The sequence below is a fragment of the Numida meleagris genome, chromosome 5 (genome assembly GCF_002078875.1).
Source record: "Numida meleagris isolate 19003 breed g44 Domestic line chromosome 5, NumMel1.0, whole genome shotgun sequence".
Lineage (NCBI taxonomy): Eukaryota > Metazoa > Chordata > Aves > Galliformes > Numididae > Numida > Numida meleagris.
This window is the reverse complement of record NC_034413.1, coordinates 49,543,724-49,566,374: the sequence shown is the minus strand read 5'-3', so window position 1 is coordinate 49,566,374 and position 22,651 is coordinate 49,543,724. Positions and strand designations below refer to the sequence as shown.

Below are 22,651 nucleotides of genomic sequence, written 5' to 3'. Positions count from 1 at the left end.
CATTTTAAATACATTCCCAATGCTCAGTATTTTTGTGTCAACTTTATCTGCCTCAGAAACTATCAGTCTCAGCTTAGATTTCCATGACAGGCATTCAAGTCTGTTGCAGTCCTTACACTCTCTATATTTGCTGCTTTCATTTTCTAACACTGTTTTATTCTCTTCTCTCAGAATTATTATTTCCAATTCCCTCTCTGCTTATGGAACAACCAGTTTTCATTTAGCTATTGTTTCCATTTTTTTTTTTTTAATGCTAAGATATTCGCTATTAAAAAAATAAAGATTTTGTATGCATGGAAATAGAACATTCCAGGAAAAAATGTGTGAATTCCACACACTACCCTGTCAGCTGTCCGGCAATACTACATAAGCAGGTAAATAAGATTCATTCCCAGTACTTTCCAGAAGAAGTAACTATTTTTATTTATTTTATCAGTATCTATGTGACTGTGGATTTTGTGATGTTTGAGAAACTAAACTCAAAGCATAAATTGATTTCACTGAAAAAGACCAATAGATGGTGCCAGTACTATCAAATCCAGACTACTAAAAAGCTCTCTATCCTTATACATGTTGCCTGAGGCATTTAAATAAAGAGCTTTTTTTTTTGTTGTTTATGCAAAGGGTTTCTTGATTTTGAGAACAGATCATTTTTAATTAGCAACTGCAAATCAGAGCACAGCTTTAAAACAAAAATCATCAAACAACAACATCCTTCCCCCCTCAAAACACCAACTTTTCAACCTCATTTCTTAGAGCTGCTGGCCTAACATGGAAACAATTAGCTATTTTTAGTACTAGCATCACCACTCCTTCCTTCCCCTCTATCCATTTTTAGCCCCATGCAGATTTGCCAAAAGTCAGAGACTACATCCATCCTGATAGGAGAGCAGAAGCTCCAAGGCACAGGGCTAGTTCTAATGTTTTACCTGCTGCCATCCATCTGGCTGGTATGCAATGGATGAAGCATACGAAGTTTTACCCTTTCACCAGTCTGTGTTCATGCTTTTATTTTTACTGAATCAATTTTATATGAATCAGCTAGAGCACCTCTTCTATGAAGATAGGTTGAGGAAACTGGGGTCATTCAGCCTTGAGAAGAAGAGTCTCCAGGGAGACTATACAGCAGCCTTCCAGTAACCAAAGGGGGCCTACAAAAAGCTGGAAAGGAACTCTTTGATAGAGTTTACTGAGAGGACAAGGAGTAAAGGCTTTAAATTAAAAGAAGGGAGATTTAGAGTAGATACTAAGCAGAAATTTTTCACTCAGAGTGTGATGAAGCATTGGAACAGGTTGCCTGGAGAAGCTGTAGATGCTCCATCCCTGGAGGTGTTCAAGGCCAGGTTGGATGGGGCTCTGAGAAATCTGGTTTTGTGGGACGTGTCCCTGCTTACGGTGAGGGCGCTGGAACTAAATGTTGTTTAAGGTCCCTTCCAACTCAAGCCATTCTGTGATTCTATTATATACTCCCTACCATCTTTAATATAGAAGTACTTACATAAAAGAACTTGGGTAATCTTTTAAACCTTCCTATTCTCAGCTTGCTAGCAAAAAAGCTATAAATGAGCCACCTCAGCTGAGTGTGTTCAATACATTTTGTTTAAAATAACTCAAAATAGGATTTTATTTCAAGGCATATACTAAACTGATGCTAGCAAACCTAGGTGCTTCCCTCAGAAGTCAGATCACTATAGGTGCTTCAAGAATATAAATTGTAACAAAAGAAAACTAAATTTCAGAGTTACATATATACACAAAACATTACATATTGATGCAGAATACCTTCTCGCTGCACACATATATTGATCTTAAAAATAACTGAAAATGTAATATTTCCCCAGTAAACAAGTTCAATTATACTAGGTTCTACGCTGGTCTTCAGCTGAAGTTTTAAAAAAAATTCAAATCAAAGCATCTTTTACCTCACAAATAGCATCTCAATGCCGAAAATTCTTCCTGTTTCAGCTCACATGGAATAAAAGACATTACAATGAAACGTACAGAGTTGCTGAGATTAAGCAATCTCACACCCAGCTCACTCTGCAAAACATGTAGTGGTGTGGTTGCGTCAGAAACAAGCTATACGCTCAACTAGCATGCAGCAGGTACCATAATTAAACAGTTACAGTTACAAACAATATAAATACACAATTTTCATGCTGTAAGCATGTTGTTAACAGCTACATCACACAGAAAAATACATATTAGATTATTTCAATAGTACTATAGCAAGGAAGAAAAAAAGGGAAGTATAAGCATAAACAAAATTTTTAAATTTATACAATGATCCATTTCAGTGGAGTTCACAGATGAGAAGAATAGATGTAACATTTGCTGTTCTATGTCACCTGACTCAGTCCCGCTTCATACCTCATGGTATAGAGAAATCTTTCTTGTATGTTATTCTTGTCCTCTGCCTGATTTGATAAGTTTCTAGTAGCTTGCCTACTGACTCCCTGGGGCCCAGGTGAGGAACATTACTAGGAAGCTCCCTAGTGTGGCATGGCTCACTGATTATTACGCACTTCTGATAATTCAGGTTGGTAGCAATGAAGTTGTGGGGAGAAGCCCAAAGGCTATCAAAAAGGGACTTTAGGGCACTGGGCTGGTTACTTAAAGGAGCAGGAGCTCAGGTGGTGTTTTCCTCGATCCCTTCAGTAGCAGGAAAAAACACTGAGAGGAATAGGAAAGCTCTAACCTAATAAAAGCATAGTAAAAAGGCTGGCACCATCAAAGGAATTTTTTTTTTTTTTTAAATCATCATGGGGCAGTTAATTCATCACCAGGCCTGCTGGTGATACACGGGGTACATCTGTCTCAAAGGGGGAAAATACTCCAGCCCAGAAGTCAGCAGGATTCACTGGGAGGGCTTTAAACTAAGTTTGAAAGGGGGAAAGGAATAAAACCAGACTCTCTAGAGATGAGTCTGGGGCAGCATATCAGGGTTCAGAGTGAGACCAATAGCCCAGCTGAAGTTCACCTACACTGCTGGTGATAAACTACTGGCTAGCACACCACAATCAGAGGGGCTGCCTGTTACTGAGAACCTTCATTCTACTCAGTGAGGTGTTGGGTACAACGGAGCACATCCATAATGGTTCTACACCAATACATGCAATGAGGAATAAGCAAGAGCTAGAAACCTTGGCTCAGGCCCAGGGCTGTGACACAAGTGACATAAGCAAGACCTAGTGGGAAGAGTCCTGTGACTGGTTTATTGCAATGACTCAGTGTGCTCAGGCAGCCAGGAAGGTCAGCCATATCCTGAGGTGCATCAAACACAGCACTGCTAGCCAGTCAAGGAAAGTGATTGTTCTAATATACACTGTGCTGGTGGGGCCTCACCTCAAGTACTGTGTGCAGTTTTAGGGGCCACAGCACAAAAATGGACATAAAACTATTATAGAGTGCCCAAAATAGGGCTACAAATATGGCGAAGGGGCTAGAAGGGAAGGCAGATGAGGAGCAGCTAAAGTCCCATCATTTATTCAGCTCAGCTCAGAGAAGACCGAGGGAAGGAGGGGAAGTAGAATGGCAGACATTGATCTCCTCTCTCTGGTGACCAGTAATAGAACCAAAAGGAACAGCCTGAAGTTGTGAAAGAGGAAGTTCAGGTTGGAGATCAGGAAAAGGTTCTTCAACAAGAGTGTGGTGGGGTATGGGAACAGTTCCCCATGGAAGTGGTCAGGGCACTGAGCTTATCGGAGTTCAAGAAGTATCTGGACAATCCTTTCAGTCATATGGTCTAATTTTTGAGTGGTCCTGTGTGGAGCCAGGAGTTGGACTCAATGATCCTTATAGGCCCCTTCCAATTTGGGATATTCTATGATTCTTTGAATTTTATGAACATCTGAATTGGAAAGAACTCTCTCCTGCACTTCATGGTAGTTTTGTGTTTCAGAAAGGTAGGCTGGTTGGACCAAGAACAAGGAACAAGGAAATTTTGTAGCCTCTTGAGCAGGACAAAGAGCAATACAGTGCATCATCTAACACACACCACCACATTTACCAGAGAATCATCAGTAGCATTGGAAAGACTATCTGGCTGCTGCACTTGAAAATATTTTAAGTGTAGGTAGACTGTTGTTGCATGCATTTTAAAATTAATATCCAAAATAAAATGTAAACAATGTCAAGGGTGTCAAAAAAGTACAGCTTCACACAAAGTTAAATCAGGAAATAATTGTAACATCATCTTAAATTCTTCAGCATTCATACTTCAATAGCAGAAAGCATTATGCAGGCTGTACTAAAATGTGTCACGTTGGTTGTATAACAAGAAAATGCATTCAAAAAACAAAATAACTTGACTGTTAGATGGCCCAAATCATTTGGCAGCAATATGGACATGCACCAAGTAGTAACTAACTTGTTCAAGTGCTGTTTTACTACTTCCACTTCCTAGGACCACTGCTTTCAAAGGTGATACTCATGGTTAAGCACATACTTCAATTTAAGTGTCTGGATGTTCATGTACACACAATCATAGAAAAATGAAATTCAAGTATCACAGGCTGGCCTAAAATATAGCTGTGCTAAATTAACTCTTGAGAATATGTAAGGACAAATTTGTACCTCACATAGCTCCTGTCCTGGGTTCTGAATGAGTCAAAGAATGGAGCATTTCTTTTAACCCAATTTAACAGTTTGCTTTTCCTCATGTGAACTATGCTTGTGTTGCCCAAGTTAGGTAGCCAAAGTTAACAATATCATAGTTATTTTCTCTTATTACTAGAATACAGGCTTAGTTCCAGTGGCCAGGACACAAAGAAGCAAACAGAGTTGCGGTTTCTTTCCCAGCTCTATCACTGGGCTGGAGGGTTACTGTGAGCCACTGCATCTTAACAGATGTACCTGCAAGATTTTTTTTTTTTAAGTACTTTTCAAGCACCGCAGAATACAGAAAACAAAACATTTTCATTTCCCAGTCTTCACTGAGGAACATATTTTGCCTCTGTTCCCATGTATCTAAAGAACTTAAGAACTTCCACAATGATAAAGTCATCCATAAGAATGATGCATTTTTTCCTATTCCGCCAGTAAGCTATTTCTTTTCTACTCCACTCGCTCTGTACAGAGGAGCTGCCAAGTCACAGGACAAGCATTGCTTATTTCCCATTAGTTACCACTGTGGATCACAGCCTCCAGCTTAAGAAGTGCTAGACCTCATCACCTTGCAGCTGAGAAGTATTAGCATTTCCTTTCTCTGGGACTCTGAGTAGGAATGACAAGTTTCTAAAGTTTCCTCAGGAGGACCACGCTATATTCAGATGATAACAGCTGTTAAGTGAAGTGCCAGAAACTCAAAAGAAACAAACCAATGGTTTCCACACCACAGCTCTGCTCAGTATGTGGGCACACACACTGAAAACAGACTTTCACAGTCATCTTGCAAGCACGTGTTTCCAAAGAGAAATGTTACCCTTCCTACCATAACTAAACAGCCACACAAGTGATCTCTAGAGCTAGGAGACCAACTGCACTAAACACAAACACCCATGAAGCTTCATTTTGAATATAAGAATGTATTTCCTATTGGTGTGTTTAGCCTCCATTGATGTTCTTGCAAAAAAAAAAAAAAAAGAAAGAAAAAGAAAAAGAAAAAAGCTCTACACTTAATTTGTAACTAATTCTTAGTTACAGAAGAAATAAAGTCTTCCCCTTCCCACACACTGTATGAAAACAGACATAAGGAGCAGCATTACATTAATACCGGTAGCAAACCATTACTTCAGGAACACGAAATAAGCATAAAGCACAAAAGAAACATGAAAGGGCAGCAAGCAGTTATCTCACATTTTTGGATTTCTGAAGATTACAGTCAGGTCATGAATGGCTACTACAGACACTTCTGCAGCTTCTAGCAACATGTTTGAATAGTTTTCTTCAAAGTGAGGAGTTGAGAGCAGACTTGTTTCACTTGAAAAGGAGCTGTTTCTCATCAGGAGAAAATTAAACACTAAGATAGCAGGTACTGATTTATTTTTGACAGAAGTACTGATGATTTTTTTTTTTTTTTAAACACACTGATGTCTTTCTTTTGGCCCATTTAGCCCAGCTGTGCCTGCAATTTGGTTTCATTAGAAGAAGTAGATTAAGAGAGTAAGACTGATTTGAAGCAATGTTATTTTATATGAGCAACACATTAATTCTCACATTTAAAACCAATTACGCTCTGAGTTGCCTTCAGACAAAAATCTTCCTTCTTGTCTTACTCAGGGTCATGTTATTTCTCACTAGTACATGCCCACAAGCCTTCTATTTCTGGTAAGTTACACAGAGCTTCTCAATGCAGTCAGACATGCTCTATTTTGCACTTTGACAAGCACATATCAGTTTGGGAACATCTGCTGACAGTCCCTTCTGTTCCATAAAGGAACCTAATAGCTTCAAACAGCTATAAAAAATGAAGTGCTTAATGATTAAAGCTACTAATGTTAACAAGTTTAAGCCCAACACTTGACAACACCAATATGCACATTTGTAGAGTGCATATTCCATTAACCAATGAAAAGTACTCTCCTTGTTTTAGATATGAAAAAGAACAGTGTTGTGATTGTCTCCCTGTGTTTTACGGTGTGAGTCATCTTGCATAAAAAATCCCTTGATTTCAACTGCTGCAGAACACATTAATTCGCTTCCAGCTGTGTGGAAATCTGTAATCCAAGTGTCTGAGAGCTCTTTGGATGTGGGATGCTGCCCATTCTGACAGCTGCTAATACAACTGGCTAATATTATTGGACCCCATTATTTGTGTATATTATATAATACAAAACAGAATTTGAGTTCTATTTCAACAGCATTAAAACCCACAAATTGCATTTCTTGGTAATGGAGTACTCCCTCCAAATTAAAAGATGGATTCTGAATTAAAGGGAACAGATTCTGACCTTTTCTCCCTGAGTCCTAACTCAGGAAACCTCTGACACCTCTTTTCCATAAATCATGGGAGAAGAGGCACCTATAGGCAGAAAGCAGAAATGCACAGGTGAGAATTGTATGCATTCATTATCAGGTGGGACAGTAGTACAGAGCACAAGGTGGCAGCTGGAGCTGTTACAGACCGCAGAGACAGCCCAGAGAAGCTGCAATAAATTGGATTTGCCATGTTGGACTGTTCTAATGTCTACTAAAGATTGCGATAACCTGCAGATTACCAAATAATCTTGAAAATTTAAAATAACTTCCAGACCGAGCTATTCTTACAATGATTCTGCCAAGTACAACGAATTCTCAGCTAAGTGATGCAGATTTGAACCAAACACTATAGCTGGTATGCTCTGAAGTTGGTGGAAATTTTAAGTAAATAGGCTATTTTTATAAGGTTTACAACTGCCCAAAAAAATACATTCCCCTTCAGAAGCATGGTGATTTTATAACCCTTGGTCCCACGATACCTTGAATATAATTGTAATATTAGTTATTTATTCTAGCTTTATTAACAATCTGACAGAGACATACCTATTAATTTCCTTCACTAATTTTATAAAAGTCCAGAGTCACGGAAAATTTCCTGCCCCAAAGAATCCCCACGCCTCCACAGGAAAAAGATCCACACTAATAAACAATTTTTCCTCTGTCTATGCTTGAGCATACATTAGTGCCCACGATTAATAAGTAGACGGTATGTCAACAAGAGTGCAAAGATCTTTGTTCAAGTAAGCCTATCCAAATATACGAATTGAGAAAAATTACAGAACTTGCTCCAGGAAAAAGTATTCCAAACAACTGACCTTAAGATAACTTCCTGAAAGCACTAACTGTGTAATACAGCAAATCCACCAAAACACTATAATATCCTTTTGATGCATTAAAACATAAGGAAAACAAGTAGTACGCTTCAGACATGTTTGATAAGGAACTGCGAGTAGTGTCAGAACCTTCTAGACTATTTTAACCACTAACACACAACAGCATTAATGAAAATACATTGTCATTTTGTCCTTGCAGAGACAAGATCAACCTTGTGACCTCATGGTTCTACTTTGTGATTACATGAGCCAGCCTGATCTGCAACCCTAGTCTAGTTCTGTTCAGTCAAGTTAGTCTAGTTCTAGGGGTTAAGAGTTTGCCACTTTACAGTTTTTCAGTTATGACTGCTCTTACATGATTTTTTTTGCTTCCTTTGACATTTGTTTGTGCCCTTCCTTCAGCTGAAAAATTTATAAATCACAAAAATTAAACTCCCACAAAGTATACAGAAGGACTTCTGAAGCCTACTGAAAGGTCAGCAGACACGTATTTATGACATCCAATTTTTTTTTATTATTCTTTTTTTTTTTTTTTTTAAATACTCCCTTATCCTTTCTTTGGATAAGCAGCTGCCTCCTGCTCACTGTTTGTACAGCACCCATCATGACCGTCAAAAAGAAAACAGACTTTAAAAAAGGATACACTTTCAAAAAAGTAAACAAATTATGTACCTAAAAAAGATGATTCTTCATCTCCATTAGACTTTTATTGAAAATTTTCTCATTATAATTACTACTGTTATTCTCCAAAGCAAATGTCAGTATTTACTTAAGTCCATCAACATATTACATATGATTTCCACAGGAGAAATTAAAACATTTAATAGAAGTTTATTTAGAACTACTCAAGAGCTATGCATGTTAATAATAACTCAAAGCACATTGTATCTTAATTTATGGGTTTGGCTTGGAACGTGCATCCAAGTGAACACTCAAGGAGGAGCTGCAGTGCCTTTAGATGAAGCCTTACCACCTCCAGTCCAAGGGTCACCACAGTTAAATCAATGCCAAGACTCAAACCCTGGATTCAATGTTTTGCTTGGCTGGTGAATTTTGCCTAGAGTATGTTTTTCATGGAGCATTTTCTAGCATTCAAGAGCAGGCTAAGAATCCAATATGGACAGCGATTACATCCAAGCACAGTGTTACCTTCAGGATCTCCTTGCAGCAATCTTCTGCAAGAGGAAATATGATGGGATTAATAGCAATAGGTCAGAAGCTAAGAAACACAGGATAAACTGCCATTCTTTCAATTTCTGCCTGAAAAACAAGTACATCATTGGTAGTATTTTGTCAACAGTATTATTTAAACATTTAATACTTAAGAACACCTTGGCTTTCATGTCAGAACTATCAACTTTTATTTTGCGCCTTCACGCATAATATAACATATAACTTAGGTAAGCATTTCTGATTGCCTCTTTGACTACAATTTATTCATACACAGATTTTTTTTTCCCCTCCTTAAATCTAATTTAGCCTATTGCAGGTGGTGTTCTCATCTCTACAAAGAAACAAAACTTGGACTCCAGAGAAGGTATTAGCATTCTGGTAACCAAAGCTGACAGCCACATACAAAAAGACAAAAAGAAAAGGCAACTTCCTACAGAATTTCATATTCTTGCATGAAACATTTTTGCCACTTCTCTTGTTGCAGATAACTTGAGTTGAGTAATGAGAGGTTGGAAACCAGAATGCGTTAGAAGTTTGCTAACACTCAAGTTCAGAGAATCAACTACCCTGAAGAATTTTTGCACTCAGCATCATAAGAAAGCTTTCTGAAAGTGTTAGTACTGACTAAAACACAACAAGGAGAAAAGTGATTAAGATACATTTGTATCCTAACCTCATTTCCAAGTATTTCCAAGAATACTGAAATTATCACCAACAGAACCTCTTAAAATAGATGTGAAAACAAACATTACTAAACGCCCTGTGGCTTTGCCTATATCATGGCTGTTCTCTCCACCCTACCCATCACATTCCTTTTCCCTACATATTCTAGCAAAAACAACCCCACTGGCAAGACAACAACCAGCCATCCTGTGCTGTCTACACTAGAGATATAGTCACACACTCTTCACTACTGCTACTATGATCAAAAATGTTTGTATCCTCCAGATCCTTTCCTTGTTTCTGCTTTTAACAAATGACCTGTACTTCTGCTGATCCGTCTTATTAAGTGCTCTGCTTTGTGTTGGCAAGAAATAGGTACTACTTCCATGTTTCTCACCTACTCTTAGCTTTCCTTTTTATTTTTTAAACAGTGCCAGCTTGTGATAATCTCCAGTAGCAGTTTTCACTGGTCTGACATCTAACAGTCCTCTGAGCACACACAAGTTCCTGTAACATCAAAAGGTTTTATGGAATGACCTCACCAGCTACCACTGTGCTTCAGCATCTGAGTGAGATGTGATGCATGCTGAACTTTAGCAAACAGCAAGCCTTTCAAGAACCCTACCCCATTCACAAATGCACACATCTGCGAAAAGCATAGCAAGGAAACAGACAGAAGCCAAATCGTAGCAACAGGATAACAAAAAAGGAACGCACTGAGGGAAAATAGGCTTTTTATACAGCACAAAGTTAAGATACCTAACAAAAATGATTGATATAGGTGTTGCAGGAGAAACTGAAAGAGATATAGAGTGATCCATAAGCTAAAAAGCAGAATAGCAAAGCTCCACACCACCCACAAAACCACACTCAGACAGCACCAGGCTACTCCCAATACCTGTGACATTTATGCATCCAGCCATGTATACCCAACTCCCAGCAGGTTGATTAAAACTGTATCTCCTGAATATTTTTAAGAGTTAGATTTTTCCAAATTCAACATCACAGGCTATCTAACATCTAAATTAATATTTTTATGTAAGCAAAAATAGATCTTAGTATGACTTGTCATATCTATTCTCATAGAATCCACAAAACTGACAGCAGAAGCAAAACAGAAGGCCATGCAAATTAGAATAAATTACAATCAACAATCCAAGTTATTCATCTCTAGTTCAATTATCACTAGAAAGAAGTTTAAGTACATGATGAAACAATACTTGAAGTATTTTTTCTTAATATTCAGGATGTACTAATTCAGAATTACAACAGAGAAGTAGAATCATTCAGTAATCTGAGTGGAGAAAAGTATTTTATTGCTTAATACACACTAAATTCCACCTACTTTATAGTATACAGGCTTACAAAGTAAATTTCTTCCTATTCCATTATTTTTTTCTTCTAGAAACAGAAACTATTTTTTTTTTTAGGTAATGAGAGAAACTGCAATAGCTTGAGAAAAAAACAAATTTGTAATAATTCTTCAAAATGTAAGCATGCAACTTCAAATCTCCTGACAGCTGAACACATAGGATGAGCCAGACCCTCCATTTCTACAGGCTGTGAAAATTTACCAGGTGTAGTCACATCTCACATGAATGGCCTCTGCTCCCTGCTAACAGTGATTTCTCAAAACCTGCTTCAGAAAAACAAAAGGCTTTTACCCATCTATGAATGGCTTGGGCTGGCATCAGCTATTGAGCTTACCACTTAGCGATGGGGCTTTGTCAGATGTTCATGAGATCGCAAAAAAACAGAACATCTTTCTGCTTATAAAGGAAAATTAGTCTCTACATTGCATATTGTTCCAAAATTTCAATTAGATGCAATATTCAATTCCTTGATTTGTTAGTGAGAAGCTTCTTGCCAGCCTGCCAGTTTAACACTTCTGTGGGCAGACTTCAGCTGTTACAGCCAAGTTTTCCAACTTTCATAAGTTCAGAATTATTTGACACTATTTCAGAGACCAGAGTTTACCCTTTATTGCAACAGCAGTATGACTGCAGCTATGTTTCAGCACTGTGCTCACCCAGGCTGGGCCTCTGTTGATAATGGAAGCTTCTGGACATACACAATTAAAAGTTCATGATTTTCTGCCTTGAATTAAAGGAGAAGCCCTGCAACCCTCAGCTACTGCAGTTAATAAACCTTTGTGATTCAGGCACAAAAGCAAATATATAGCCCCCACTAGCCATGTTTTCCACCGTGCATGACAGAAAAGGAAAACTCAGATTTTGTTTATGGTAACGTGCCTTGGTGATCCCCCATCTTTCAAAGCCTCTTCTCCTTAGTAGGAAGAAGCATCAATTCACAGCAGCTCTGCTCTGTTGGACTAGTGTTCAGGGCTGCTCCAACTCAGACTGCAATACATGGCCCCACTGTCTTACAGGGCATCCCACTGACACTGAGGAATAAATATTCATATGCTGATGAGAACATATATACATTCATCAGCATTCATCACACAATCCTTACTTATATCAAAAAGTATTTCCTGCATAAAAATCAACATGCTATCACAACACCGACAAAGAAGAGACAATTTCCTTGCACTCCACCACTTGCCCCTTCACCTTACAGCCATACAAATTCATCACAAATGTTAGACTGGGAAAACAGTCACTAGGACATCCTCAGGTCTCAGACCTCTACAAGTCTGTCAGCACTCCACACTTGCCTCCGTTTGGACCACACCACACAGCCCTATGAATCACGTCCCATCCACTGTGGCTCCAAGGCATTTCCACTCATCTCTTGGTGAGAAAGGGTGCCATAACACCAGAGAACTACTACCATGCCAAAGAGCTATTATCCTTGAATTTGCCTTGTAACCATGACACCAGCATTGCAAAATTCTGCTAATCCATTTTCACACAGCAAAAGTTGTTATTTTTCCTTTCCTGTTTTTAAAAAAAGATTTGTTCTTATCCATTCAAGGCTATAACACTGACAGGTAATTGGCAACAAATTAGGAGGTTAATTTCATGTCAGCTTCAGTCCCAAGACTGTAGCCTTGACGGCTGCCAGTATCAACATGGTTTTGCTAAAAATATATGGTGATAAATACACTAAGTAAAAGGACGCCCCCACAGACTGAGTTGACAATAAAGGTGCTAACTCATAGCTTCCACAAAGCACTGTTTGACGGTTCTTCCTAGTGCTCCAGCCAGTATCACTAGGCTGTTCGCAGGAAATATTTTCATAGAAAGTTTACTTACCCTGGTAGAGGTTACCTAAGTGCACTGCATAATTTTCTTGCTGAAATCTGATCACCACTTCATGATTTGAAACAACATAGATCAGTTACCTCTGATAGAACCAACAACTGTCTGACTGAAGAAACTGTCATAACATTGATTAACTCCAGTTTAGCATTTGCCAGCTAGGCAGGAGATGTGAAATTATCATCATTAGTTGGTTAAACTACTGTAGCATTCACAATTCCTGTCAGCTCCACTCTGCAACAAGTAATCATTAGCCTTGTTGACTTTCACTGGTGGCCTGACATATTCCTTATGCTTTGTTCTAAGGTGGTTTTTTTTTTTTTATTAATAATAGAATACTTCCCAACATCCACCATGATTCAGAAAGCTTTGGAATCTTTTTTCCAATATTAACAGACAAAGCAGACCAACCAGGTTGGATGCGGAACAAAGCCTTCTTCTATGATCCTATGAAACAGGGGCATCAAAATGCACAGCAAAGATCTGCCCTAGCTCTCAAAACCTGGGCATAACTGACATTTAGTTTTAGAACAGCAGGAAAAAAAATACAGTTCTCATTTTTCTTTATCTGGCTACAGCACACAGAAAAGTGGTTCTAATCATTCCTGCTTTTCCAGATAGGGAAGTGCTGACTGTCACGGCAGACTAGTGGCACTGCCCAGGACTTGGGAGCAGACACCACTCCTGCCAAACAGTTTGCTGTCTGGAGGAGCTGCTCCAGGTGGCAACTCCACAGCTTTTCAAGACTGAAGATTCTTTAGAGAAAAACAATTGGCATGAAAATGAATAGGAAGCAGCTCTTCACTATGTTAACAAAAAGCAAAGCAAGGAGGAATAACACAAACTTAATGAACGTCAGATAGGGATTCTTCACACAATGTGTAGGATGTTTCTGAAAGCTAACAGTTCAGCTTACTTCAAAAAATGCCTGAATAAATTCTTAAGTGCAAAGTCCCTGGGTTGGTAATGAACACATCTGGTAAACCATGAGAAATCAGTGGAGTACACAAGAGAGATTTCACCCTGTGCTTGCCTCATCCAGAGCATTTGCTTTGAACAGCTGACAGAAAGGCCACTGCATTAGACAAACCTTTCACTTGAGGTGTCATATCTTTTATGTTCCAAGAAGGAAGAGGACAAGAATTTTATTTGCTTTGTGGCCACAGAGTTAAAGTAATCTTCCAGATACAGAGAAAACACATTCCTGTGCACTCCACGTTGTTGCTTACATACTCCAATTGCTGGATCTGCAGACTTTGTTACTGCTAGCTGGAGAAACTAAAGATAGTGAGGAGGAGGAGCAAGTGCTTTCTTTTGACATACAATCAGGAGCCCACCATTTTTAAACTAGCTATACATTCACAAACCAGTCAAGCACGATTCACATTGAGATAGGAAATATATGAAAAGCTGAGCATATATTTATGTATTTATTTTTGCAATTTTGTGTTTCTGAGACAGATCTGTCCAGTGTACAGTTGCTGCGTGTAAGAAAAGCATTCAGCTAGATTTCAAAAGCTGTGGCTGAGCTGAACAAGAGGGGAAAAAAATATTTCGTTTTTCTGAGGTGAGAATACTTAAAATGGAAGGTCTGATAAATATTGAGTATGGAAACACCTGATACCATTTTTATTATTAGAGAGCTCACAAAGTGGTTTGCCCAATGACGTACCATGACTCAATGCCAGAATGACAGAATATTGTCCATAATTCTTAGGAAGCCTGTAATAACATGTTTTAGGTCAGAGGTAGATTTAATTTTAGCAAAATGATTTGCTAAGCTGTTTTCAATATCTTATCATGTAATCTATAGTTACAGACAGACTCAACATCAGTATTCCAGTGGGAAATACTTTTGCTGACAAGAACTGCTGTACAAACATTTCATTCTGCTTCAGGAAAGATAAGCGATTCACAGGAGACATGAAATGCTATTTTCTGAAAGTATATCAGCCCTTAAAGTTATCATGAAGAACAGTTATGGAGAACTGAATAGACTGACAGAAGCTCAGAAAAAGCACTTCACTAGGGACAAGGTACTCCCATTCAGCCCACAGGGCACATCCCACGTAATTGTTAGAATTGAGGGCTTCACAAGCTGCAGCCAAAAAAGGTTCTTTTACATGCTTCTGTAACTACATTCCATTACAAGTTTCACATGAAGCAAACAAGGTTTTTCTAATGAGCTGCCATATATCTTTTCTACTGAGAGATGAACCAGGCAAAATTGACTCAGTTGCTTAGGTATTGAAAGCATTTTTTAAACAGTGAAAGTTATTAATATACTGTTCATAAAGAAAGATTAAAGTAACAGTTTGTGAATACAAAAACATCACATCACACTTAGTTCCTGAACTATCTGCAGATTACCAAAGCCACACAACTCTTAGCTCCTGGGTTTTCTGTTTAAAGTGTTAGGGAAGGAACACATACAGGGTTCCTCAGCGCTCTCACCAGATGATTGGTTTGACAACAAGCACCCAACAAATACTGGGTTCATTCTGTCTAATGGCTGTCTGTATAGCTCAGTTTCCAGGACCAACTAACACTTCTAAGTCGGATCACACCCCCTCTCCCCAAGATGTTGTATCAGCTGTCTGGAGTCTGAAGTCACATCTAAATTAACAAAAAACCCACAAAGAATAACCTAACTTGAGGGAGGCACTCACTTTTGTTTTGTCAGAATTTGTTTTCTGACTTTTGAATGAATGTTCATGAAATTAAATAAGCTTTTATTTTTAATGTCTAGTGAAATAAGTGAAATAATTTTAATGTCTAGTGAATTAAGAGGCTTGTTTGATCAAAAGCAGAAATTACATTCAGCCAATTGGAGCCTTTTCTGCATACAGTGGAAGGGAAAGATAGGGAAACAAAAAAAACAGTCCTCAGCTTATTTCATTAGCGCTCCGACTTTAAATTAAGCTTCATAGAATAAGGATCTGCATTTAGTGAAATATGCCTAAACGGATAGAGGTTCACAGGCTTTTAGACAAACTTTGAAGTCAGCAGAGATTCTTCCATTTAGTTGATTGAGCTTTGAGTTAGGCTCCAAACCAAATGCTACAAACACATCAGCCAAATCACTGTCTAGGTTTACAGAGGAAAGCACTTATTTGTCTAAATCTCTCTGTATAAATTATTTAAGAAGATACAAGTAATACAGGAAGAGCAAATGGGTTCAGACTCCCACTGACAACCATGGGAAGAATCCAGACACCTTCCTTACTCTCATACTGAATAAAGCAAGCACAGAACCTCAGTCCCCACAAAGAAATAAAAGAATTGAGATCTTCACTGAGCTACTCTGTAGAAAAGTCCTTCCCAATACCAAACCTGAAGGCGTTTGTTTTATGATAGCATCTAAAAGCCTCAAACAGGTATCAAGGATTAAGTGTACTACATACTACGAACACAAAGTAGCCCCTAAGCCTAGAAGGATGCACATATTTGAAAGATAGCTATTTCACTAAAATATCACAGCAAGACATCTTAAACTCCACTCCTCAGAGATGAGACTAGCAGTTAATATTTGAATTAGTCGTCTTCAAAACGGATACTGAGACATAAGTTAAAGCACATTTAGTGTTCTATAATTGAAAAGAATTTAAGCATTCTCCATAACTTGAAGTTATGACTGAATGTCCACAAGACTGAAATAAGTCCACTGAAGTATTTGTCACTGCAGTCGCTTGGCACCATGGTTGCAAATCAGTGATGTGAACATGCCCTGATAAAACCAATATTCTAGTGACAAATTGCTTTAAGCTTCCCCAGCAAGAGAATTCAGTTACTATGATTGATTTTAATTTAGATTTGTGTAGAAAGTACTTTCAAAAATAGTGCCTAATAGACCATTAGTTTTCCCAGATAGTTGTAGTGCTTCAGCACCTTCATCCTTCAAACGTCTTTGTTATTTCCTGCCTTCTTTCAGCAAATTCACATCTTGTATTGGGATGCAATGGCATACAGTCCCATGAGATGTCTTTGAAGATTATGCCAATTTTAAATAATAGATTTTAGAGTCACACTGCCATGCAGATTTATCAGAGAACCAAGGTAGAGGTTAGCAGGAGCATTCCACGCCAACATCATCACATGATGAAATATATAAAACATGCAAAACGATTATTTACCTAATTTGTTTCTCATGTTCCATTCTAGTGCACTCAAAGTAATTTTCAGATGACCTTGTCACATATTTTTCAGATTCAGAGCTGGATTCATGATTTTCACAGTCAGATGTTAGCATGCTCTGAATCACTCCTTCTGATACTTTTATTTACAGCTGATTACTCCCACAAGGTAAAGAGACACTAATATCTGACTTAGAGATAACTGTCTCCCAGCATGATTCTAAGCCCATCATGCAAAAATTCACAGAAGGCAAATTAGTAGGTACAGCAAAATCTCTACAAATCATTCATCATTACAGTTATCCCAGTATAGAACGTATTTAGGCTTTAGCCGGTATGAACCAGAAGAGCATATTAAATTGGGCAATTTAAAATCAGTAGGCTGTTATTAGAAATGCAAGAAATAGTAGTGATAGAGCATGCAAGAGCCATATCTTCAAGGCACTCCAAACCACAAAGTTCACTGGCTGAACCCTGGATTCTGGTTTTACTGCTCTTAATAGAACTATCTATAGAGAACAGACAACCAACTCCTTCCTGGGAGAGGGCTGGAAAAATGGGATCTCACTGCATTCAAGCTAGTCTCTCTAAATCAAGCAGAACTGAATTCAAACTAGCTGATCCTGTGTAACACACCTGCAGCTGATTCACTTCTTTCAGGCTAGGAGCATGCCAGAGCCAGAGAGAACAGGAACACCAGGTAAAGGGATGGTGAAGCTGATGATGTTGCTTGTTAAGCTTCTGATGATGGATTAGATTTATTTTGACACCACATCTCAGGAGACTCTGAAGTGCATACAATAATCTAAACCACAGATTGTCAAGCTCTTGCTTGGTAGTTTCCTCACTAGTCCTGCAACACATATGACTCACCAGCAACAAGCACAAATACTTAAGTGTCTCTTCAGGACAGCACTAGGAACACACACAGGCTGCACCCTTCTTTTCAAGGTTTTTTTTCTTTGTTTTTGAATCTTCCAGATGAACTGATGTCCACTATTGTAAGAAAACTGATATTCTTCTGTGTATTTATTTTATTTTTAAAAGTTACCGACTACATAATTTAGCAGTCATCACCTTGCATCGTTAAATAATACTTTTGTAATTGTCTAATACCAAAACAGAAATCTCCACATCATTCTGGTTGACTAAGCCATTGATGCTGAGGAGGTAAAACCCATACAGCAATTTCTGTCAGGTCTAGTTTAGCTCAAAACAATGAAATGGCTGGATCACCCCTTATATCAAAAGGAAAAAGAGTTTGTTCAGCAATTGGAAGCAATCATTACATGCAGAAAACTAACTTAGCACAGATATTAACACTATGGCCAGAGATACAGAAGAAAAACCTGAAAGCCTGCCATGAAAAAGAGAACTACAAAAGCTTGGCAATCTAACACTGTACCATTTTGCATCTTGCAAAACATAAACTTGGTTACAGCTTGGGAGCATTAAAAAATCCCCAAATCTTAAATATTTTATTTGCTCACAATTTCAAAAAAATAACTAAAAAGAATACATGAAGTGATGCTAGCATCTACTTAATTGTAATTGAAAACATTATTCTTTGTTTCCTATTGACTCAAGGCACTAGTGCCCCCAAGTGACATTTTATCATACAATAGCCTAGTAGCTTTGTAAAAAGTAAAATTAATTGCTTCACATAATACTGAGCATAGAAAGACACTTCTAACAGAAGTCATACGTAAAGTATACTAAGATTTGTTTGAATTTGTTTGGGCCTGGAGATAGGGGTCAGTTTATTACAGTTTCATTTCCTAATTATTCTTAAGTTGCTACTTGTCAGAAATTGTAACATCAACATAAAACTGAGTTTATTTTGTTTGCTAGCTAGTCATCAGACTTTACTGCACAAAGTACCTTAACACCCAGGAAGATTTTCCTTCAATTGTTTTGGAAAGCATTTTCCAGGTCTCTTTTTGGGCCCTAGTTTTCTCTTGCCCTCTCTCCTTACAATCACCTCCTCTGATACCATCATTAAAAAAGCATTCACTAATCCTGCAAGACATTCTCCTTGAAGTGCAGCTCTTGGCTTCCCAGAGGTATACCATGTTTTCTAGGTTATCAGTGAGGGAAGAAGCTTAAGAGCACAGATCTAAAAACACAAGAAAAACCACAACCAAAACCAGCACAATGGCTGCCAAGCTACAACCAATCTTAGATTTGTTACAGAGCACAGTGATCTTTACCTTCTCACTTATTTTTCCATAAACAGTACATTTGAGAACCCATTTAATATATTATTGACGAGTTATTAGAAACATATTCGTTTCTAATTACAACAATGGTGTAAATGACTGTAAAGAAATAAAGATGGCAAATAAGGCACAGGAAACTTGCTGATTGCGAAAAATCTCTAGTAACCACTGTATGGAAACCAAACACCACAACTTCAGTGCTAGCATCAAATATTAATGTGTTTATGCAATACACAACTGTCATCACACAGTGGTTTTAATAGTTGAATGTATGATATTCAAATGTTCTATCAAAGATTAAATGTATACATGATAAAGGCAGCACTTCATTTCTTTTTTTTTTTTTTTTTTTTAAACACAGGCACAAAGCATACTAAAAAAGTACAGAAAAGCCTTTTCAGGCAAAGTCTCATTTTACTACTTTAATTTGCATTTGAATACCCATTCTAGCATATACTGTATTAACATACAGGTGATATCAATACTCAACTTTCAAGATTTTCAAGAATCAAAAGCAAACAGGAAGAAAATTCACGGTTACACAAGTGATAAAAAGTATAAAGAAAAGATACAAAGTACTGGGTCTTTTCAGATGCCTTAAAAAGTAGCAACTGAAAACTGGAAAAGTTATTTAATTCATTCTAAATCATTATGCACCACCAATTAGATAGATGCATTGCAGAAACAAATTAAATTTATTTTCATGGAAAAAATTTCTCACAAGAGAAAAATTACCTTAACGTGGTACTAGAATAGTTGATACTGATAAAGACAATTGTGATTTTTTTCTTGTTACTTAGCATGTGCTTAGAAGAAAGCTTTCATCAAAAGAGGATGTTAAATACATATACTGCAATGAATATTGTTCTTAATTTAACTTCTGAGTTTTAGAAAACTATTTGTGTTTGTGTGAATGGTAGCCCCAGTTACTTAGGTTTAATAAAAAAAAAATTTAAGCTCATACATAGTACATCAGAATAACTGTGGAGCTGAACTACCTGAATTGTCTGTCATACCATAGGCATTCTTCCCATTAACCTGTTATACTTCACTCCTTTATCCTTGTTGAATTCACTTTCAATAAGAATATTTCTATCCAGGTATAAGCTTAATCTTTCAACTCTGATTCAAATGGCTAGGCCAATGAGAGTCTGCACTACAGCAAGAAGTTAACAGTCAGCTGTAGAGCACAACAGATCAGAACATAATGTCAAAACAGATTTAGGAAAAGAATCCAAAGCATATAGTGGTACAGAGCAGTAAATCTGACTCTTCACGTGCAAGTATGTACTGTTTATAATAACTTGAAGATCTCTACTTAACAGTGAGAAAGTGTACGTTCAATAATCTCAAATATTTATTCATAACTGTTTCTACTGGAAGATATCTGATAACTAATCATTATTCTTATACCTTCTATTAAGGTTTTTTTTTAAAAAAAAAAAAAAAAACTCAGCTTCTGTGTATCCACTTTGTAGTGAAATACAAAACATTCCCTTGTGTAACAAAATTTCAAGAAAGTCTATCAATTTTGAATTACTCCCACTACACAACAAAACAGAGTATGAAGCTATTAACAGACATTAGCCATACAAAGACTCATATTCTCAAACCATTGTTTCCTACAACTATTAAATGGCTCTATACTACAATCTAAATTTATTGCTGTACATATATAACAAGTAAAAATAGCCGTTTAATAACAACTTAAGGGACTACATAAATACATTCCTATACTTTCTGCAAAAGATGAGCTTGATTTTTCAGTATTTCATAGCCTTGAAAATCCAAGGTTACTTCAGCTTTATAAGGCATTTCATTTATGTCATACTGCCTTGATTCTAAACATTATCCCCATCTACTTCGACGAACCAACAAGGCAGGATTTTTCTCTTTCCAACAGGCATTACTTGACACCTTTTTTTGTCATAGCACAGGAATGTCAACATGTACATAATACACCAACAATGGCTTTCTGTCAAGTATTAACTGCTTTTGAGGCAGCTTAAGTAGCTTTCAGGGGCAAAGTCTGTCTCTACCTACAATTTTACGAAAAACAGATTCAATACTATATTAATACAAACACAATTGTGTGCAGTTTCATAGTAAGTGCTTGAAGAATACTCCATGTCTCTTTCCTGCATAGAGAGAGCTGCTATACAGCTCACTGACTCTACCCTTCTTTCCAGTCATTTTTTGGCTTCATTCATATTCTCCCTCCATACTCAGCTGCAGGCATCTGCCTCCAACAGCACCATCTCCCACTTTCCCTACTTTTAATTCAGATACCTCCTTGTTGCTATTTGAACTCCCCTTTACTCTCCAGATATACCTTAATAAAGAGGACAGAAAGGAGAAATTACGTTTATCTTTTGATAGGGATTTGAAAGTCTCCTATGCTTTATGATAGCATAAAGGGGTAAACATAACATCTCCTAAAATAAAGTTTGTGTATATGCTATAGACACGTATCCTACAGAGAACATTCAGAGGAGGTGATGATTTTAAGTAAGCAAGTTTAGGATTTTCTCTACAATAGTTTTTCCTGTGAACTTGTTACTACAGAAAATTTTTCAAAAATCAGACGAACAAGAAAACCACAGCTACTTTATAATCACAGAATATTTGCTTCACAAACAGAAAACCGTATTTGTTCTATTTTTCCTCCAAATATTTTGAGTGTTTATATTAAAAAATAAATATTCACTTTTGTTGAAGCAATATTTTAATTCTTTGAAAGATTTTATTTAGAGGTAAACTCTGAAGTTTTCTCATTAGTGTACTGCACAAAAAGTCTAACATAAAATCTATGAAGTGTTAAGTTGAATAGGCAAGGTCTCTTGCATTTACAGAACAGATGTATGTTTTATGTTACAGTATACATTTTACATTAAGCACTTAAACACCATTAACACAAAGGGCTGCTCCCCATACCTTGATGGTATTTAGCTCCCAAGTGCACCTGGTCTTTATAAAAATAATTATAGGCTGACAAAACAAAAAAGTCATCTGAACCTAGAGCAACAGCTTCTACTGACTTAATTTCATTCTGAATCAGCACATAACATCTCACTTATTGGAGATGCAAAATCTTCCTTTTTTTTTTTTTTAATTGAAATTACCTAACTTAAAACAGAAGCTACTCAAGGTACTATTCTTACAGGGAGGGAGGCATATGCATTACCATCTATATACAATACATCAGTACTAATGTTCTTACTCTTTCCTTCTTAATGCCATTTAATATCTTAAAGTTTCTCTGAGTTACCCCACAATGACAGCAAAACCATCAATTTCACAGCTTCTAAATTTATTAAAGAATAGGTTTTTGAAACTCTAGCTTCTCAACTACAAGATACAACCTACAAAAACTTAACCTATATGAAACAGACTATGTCATGAAGGGTCAATAAAGAAAGACACCTACACACAAACAAGGGTTTTCAAACATAAGTAACAAGACTGCGGGCCACATAAGGAAGACAAAA

The 22,651-nt window shown here is 37.3% G+C and overlaps 1 protein-coding gene across 1 annotated transcript in view; it reads right to left on the bottom strand.

Moving 5' to 3' along the window:
- PDE11A (phosphodiesterase 11A) overlaps window positions 1-22,651 on the bottom strand; it is a 129,528-nt gene that overhangs the window by 89,065 nt on the left and 17,812 nt on the right. The window lies entirely within an intron of this gene.